Source organism: Adiantum capillus-veneris, chromosome 19 (assembly GCF_014529385.1).
Source record: "Adiantum capillus-veneris isolate H3 chromosome 19, ASM1452938v2, whole genome shotgun sequence".
Taxonomy (NCBI): domain Eukaryota; kingdom Viridiplantae; phylum Streptophyta; class Polypodiopsida; order Polypodiales; family Pteridaceae; genus Adiantum; species Adiantum capillus-veneris.
This window is the reverse complement of record NC_140949.1, coordinates 2,959,992-2,965,991: the sequence shown is the minus strand read 5'-3', so window position 1 is coordinate 2,965,991 and position 6,000 is coordinate 2,959,992.

The window sequence follows — 6,000 nt, the reverse complement described above, 5'->3', positions numbered from 1 at the left end:
AAGGCTACTGGTCAAGTTTGGGTTCCATCGGGTCCAAATTAGTACATGTCAACTCAGTTTCTAGGTTTTAGATTACTCCTTCAGAGTGTATTAATTAGTGTGCAATGGAAAGATAGATAGCCCTAGAGAGATGGGTGTATATACAATGCATGGGGGGAAAAACCTCCTAAATAGGGGAAAAATGCCCCGATGGTCCTAGTGTGTTCACACACATCACTACCACATGTATATGGTAACAAATCCCCCCTAGAGTAATGAGGTGAATGAGAGCTGGCACATGAGTAAAGGGAAGTGTCATGCCCTGAGGACATGATCAGTCCAAAAGGGGAGTAAGCCCAAAGCTTTCCAAAAAGCTTCAAACTTCTCACAAGACAATGCCTTTGAGAAAAGATCTGCAAGGTTGCCCTATGTTGGCACATAAGCCAAGTTGATCTCTCTTGCTGAGAGCCTCTCGCTGACATAGTGATAATGCACTCAATGTTCTTTGTGCGAGCATGAAAAACTGGGTTCCTCACAACTGCCAATGCACTCTGACTGTCAGTGTAGATACTGTTGTGTCCTGTCCAAACCCAAATCAGCCATAAGGCGTCTGAGCTATACACACTCAACCGTAGCTGTGAAGACTACCCTGTACTCAGCCTCACAACTCAAAGCGGCCACAGTAGGTTGCTTCTTGCTCAACCATGATATACATGAACTACCAAGCATGAAACAAAAACCACTTGTGGACACTCGTGTGTCAAAACAACCAGCCCAATCTGAGTCCCCAAAATCATGTACATCTGGCGGCAATGATCCCCCCTTGGGATAAAACAAGCTAAGATGTAAAGTGCCACTATGGTAGCGGAAAATCCTCTTGACAGCCTGCCAATGCTTAGACCTTGGGCTATGCATAAATCTGCTGACCCGTGAGACTGCAAACTGAATATCCGCCCTCCTGTTGCATACATAAATGAGGCATCCAATAGCAGTTTGGTAAAGAGTGACATCAGTAGGATCACCAGCATCATGAAGACTCAATTTCAAACCTGTTTCCATGGGAGTGGAAATAGGTTTGCAATCCTCAAGTCCAAACTTACATAGTAATGTCTCTATGTAACTTTTCTGACACAAAGAAATAGCACCATCACACTACATATATATACCCAAGTAATGATGCAACAGTCCCAAATATTTCATCTTGAAAGTAGCATTCAAATCAACCTTAAATTCAGCAATATGTCTCTCATTTGGTCCAACGATCAGCAAATCATCTACATAAAGAACCACAATGAGAAGTACATCACCCTCACGCTTTACATACAATGTGCTTTCTATTGGACTATTGCGAAAGCCTCGTTCGACCAAATGACTATCAGCTTTCTCATACCAAGCACAAGGAGATTGCTTCAACCCATACAAAGCCTTCTTACATCTACACACTTTGTCCTCGTGTCCTTTCATAACAAAACCGCGAGGCTGTGTTACATAAACTTCCTCAAATATGTCACCATTCAAGAAAGCAGTAATAACAATGTCTGATTGATGTATTTCCCAACCAAAATGAGCTTCCAATGCACATAGAAAACGAACAATAGTCATATGACAAGTGGGAGCAAAAGTTTCTTCATAATCTATGCCTTTTTGCTGCGCATAGCCTTTTGCAAAAAGTCAAGCCTTATGGCGATCAACCTCACCATTCGGCTTGCGTTTCAACTTGTAAACCCACTTAGTATGAATGGCCTTTTTTGCTAGGAGGAAAATCACATAAAGTCCATGTGTCATTTTCTGTAAGTGCATCATATTCTGATTGCGTGGCAGCCATCCAATTTTTTTGAGCTCTGTGCTTCATCAAAAGAGAGAGGTTCCTCAACATCATGTAAGCTAGACACAGCGAAAGCATAACAATCTCATGCATAAGATGCATGGTGAGAGCCTAAACAAGTGCAAATAGACAAAGGTGCATCCAATTTACTGTCATGCAATATATGCACCAGCCATTTTGGCATACCTCTAGCTTGCTCATTTTCAGCCCTTTCCTCATCAAGTACATCATGTACATCTGCATTAGTAAATAGGCTTATTTGTAACATTTTTAGAAACCCCCATAGGCTGCTATTGAGCCAGCAGAGGATCACACCCACATTTTTGCTCACACCCATCATTTTGTAACCATTGATTGTAATAAATGTCTTTTCGACATTAATTTTGATTTGAGCCATTCATTAAGTAACGGGACTCAATTGAGTTTCTAGCTTGTAATCCCGAAGTAATTTCACCTGTTGATGTAAATAATTAGAGATGTTCTCACCTCCAAGGCTGAGGTATATAAGCCAAAGTTTTGTAACCTAAAGGAGATTCAATTATTAATCAAAGTGAGTTTTTGAGCGCCGTGACTGTGTCTGAGAGAGAGAGAGAGAGAGAGAGAGAGAGAGAGAGAGAGAGAGAGAGTCTTATCTTCTTGCTACGCGAGCTACGGGGCCGCCATTGGAGAAGCGACACCGCCATTGTGTTAGCAACGGTGAGAGCTACGCACAGATACCAAGAGTGCGCGCTATCGGCTTCTATGTGTGGTAAGTTCCTACGAGCTTTGGTGTGAGTTTTCTTTCAACTCGTGTGTCGGAATAGAGCGTGCAGCATATCTATAGAACCACAATGAGTAGAGATACGCATTAGTACCATCGGGGTCAAGTTTCGGTCACCTGTATTTTTCGGCCTGTCTTCATACGCGTTTGCCGCACGGAGTGGTTATAGGTTGATTTTGCAGTTCAAGTCTTTAGGGTGTTGTTTTTACCTAGTGTATAGACTTCCCCTTGAGTTTGAGATCGATTCAATGATTCTAGATCCTGTTTCGTATAGCATTCGTTCGTAGTACGGATTTCAGTCACTTGCGTGTTTTAAAACTTAGATTTGATTTCCTTAGTAGTGATTGTCATTAGAAGGTCGAGTAGGTGATTTGACACCCACCTAGTTGTTTCCATGCGCCTGCGGGTCAAGCTCCGTCCTCGTCTGACAAATTCTGTTGTTGGTTGAGTTCTCGCTATTTAGCTTCCGCTAGCGGCGTAACCGCCTTAACAGTTGGCGCCGCTGCCGGGGACGAGAGCCCTAAGTAGGTGACCTTAGACTAATCCTACGAGGTGAGTCGTATAAACTACTTTGTATACTTTAGTTAGAAAAGATCTAGGAGTGGTGGACTCCGAAGGTCTCGAGAGATACTAGGAAGTGGGGTATCCATGGGTCTTCCGTGTTGACAGTATTTTTAGTTTATCTTAGATTAGATTGTTTTTGATGGTGTTTAAGTGGTTGTTGACATAAAAAGCATTTGCTACTCCTTGTGTGGTAGTAAATCTCTTTATATTTTCAATTGCAAAAAATCCATTTTATGATTAGAAGTAGCTTAGGTAGGGCCTGATTTGATCCTGATCTAGAGCTATCAATTGGTGTTCTATTTGCTTGATTTGTTTGATTGCATGTTAGATCACTGAAAAAGTCGCCTTGGTAGTGAAATATGCAATAAACAAAGTTCAGAAAAAAAATTTGTGTAACTGATTGTTGCTGAGCACTTAAAAGAGCTATTGGAAGAGTTCTGTGCTGAAAAACTGGAAATCTGCAACTTTAGACATCATACGCGTCTGATGTCTTAGGACCTAAACAGAGACTAAAATTGAAAATTTGACATTGCCAAAGTGTTTAGAAGGGGGGTTTTACCCTAAGATCAACTTCAAACAAGAGCATTAACACTCAAAGAAACCCGAAAAGACAAGTCGGAGTCCAAGAAACGCAAAGAATAGGAAATTTTGGATTCAAATCTTGTTTTTACATTCAAACCTGACAAAAACACTTGAAACTCAATTATAAACATTGGAGAAGGCTTAAAACCAAAAATAGTCAAAATCTGGGACAAAAGACATCATACGCGTATAATGTCTTTTGGCACATCCACTGCTTATTTTTTATATCTGACCTGACAAGATTGTTACAGGCACTGTAGGAAGCATAAATATCAAGTTTGGACCCAAATTGATGAAAAAGACATCATACGCGTATGATGTCTTTGACCTAATTTTGGACATATTTTGATACTTTGCTAACACAGATCCATTGTAATAGCTGTCTAGAGGTTATAATTCAAGTTTCATCCCATTTGGATCACAATTGACCCAAAAAACAAGTCAAAAGCGGAAAATTGCCAAGAAAAATCTAAATTAGCCATAACTTGCTCCAACAGAGTTCAAACTAAATTTTGTGAGTGAACAGAGCATAAAGGGGCCACTGAGAGTGAGCATAACCAAAATAGTCAAAATCTATGAAAAAAGACATCATACGCGTATAATGTCTTTTTCAGCATAACTCCGACAAAATTCTCACTTGATGAAACAGAAGTTGTCCAACTGACAAGATTAAACAATTGACCAAGTATCAGTCAGTTTGGATCAATTCTGACCACAAAAACTTGGGGAAAACAAATTGCCGAGACGGAAAAGTTACAGTCCTTTAGGGGAATTGATGAATTTGAGATCGGGCAGGAATCTCCGGAATAATCAACCAAAACAAGGGGAACCAGCAAGTGTCATATCAACCGAGGGAAGTGTAAACCAAAGTTGGGTGCAACCATTAGAGCCGATCTTTGAAGGAAGTGTTTCTGATACTTCTTCGGAGAGGTCTTACGAGATTTTCACCGAACACTCGAACAGGAACAACAGAGAAAATATGGCAGCAGGATCATCAAACCCTTCCGCCACAATGAAGCTATTGTTCATAAAATATCAGTACGACAATGAACAAGGTGCAAAGATCTACAAAGATGGAATGGACCGCTATTGTGTAAAGATAGAAGAAAGACCTAGTGAGTTCAAGGACTTAGTGCCTGTGAGCTATAGCGGAGATAGATATCTAGATGACGAGGGTACCATGTACTTGGTAGTCCTAAACCCTAACATTGTGGACAAGTGGGGATTGATGGGCACCAAAGCCAAAATAGATGAAGAACTCGAGGAGAAAGCACCAATAATGAACTTCCCTAATGCGAGGTTAAGAAGAGAGAATGAAACTACAAGGATCAACACTGATAACATCTATGTGGGGCTATACAAATATAATAATGGGGAGCAAGATCTCTATTATAGATGTGAAGAACCCTACACCAGAGAGTTGACAGACAAAAAAAGACTCTATGTCTTTACCTACACAGAGGGATCGAAAGTGAAAATTGCCGCTTACGATAAGTATGGCAGGCAATACTCAACAATGAGCAAGAAAGAATTAGAAGGATATACATACTTTGGGGGACCACTACATCAGTATTATGTTACTTCTAGCTCACATAGACCAGCACCAACAACTGCAGTGCAAAACTCAATGACAACAGGAGGACAAAGAACTCAGGTTGCTGACTCTTTCAGTCAACCTTGGGACTCGAAGCTCGGACCAATGGGATCATTACATTCCAGAGAGTCAATGGAGACTAATCGAGGTAGTGCAGTTCCAATCCCCACCTATACCACTCCAGGTCCAAGGTTTGAAGCGGAACCATCACATTTACCTCCCAGTAGTAGATTCAGGGCAGAGGAACCGACAAGGGTAACCCATGAAGTCCATGATGCTAGAGAAAGCTTTAGCCGAGACACAGGAGCAATGAGGTTGGTAGCAGATCATAGACGTATGAGACCATCTCAAGTAGCCAAGTGTATGCCAAAGAAGTATGGTGGTTCAGGAGATCCGTATGCACATGTGTCACTCTTTAAGCAAGTCTTAAGAGCTGAGCAGATAACAGATTTCCATACACAATACGAGGGATTTGGTCTTACTCTAGAAGGTACTGCATTGACATGGTTTCAACCAATGAACATAGGGGGATTCCATGACATTGACCATTTGCTAAGAGAGTTTGCTGAGGAATTCTCAAAACGAGGGATTAAGCACAATACGGTCTCACAAATATATGCTTTTAAACAGAGAGAACACGAAAAAGTGAAGGAAGCTTCACTTCGCTTCAAACAATACATTGAGAGATATCCAGTA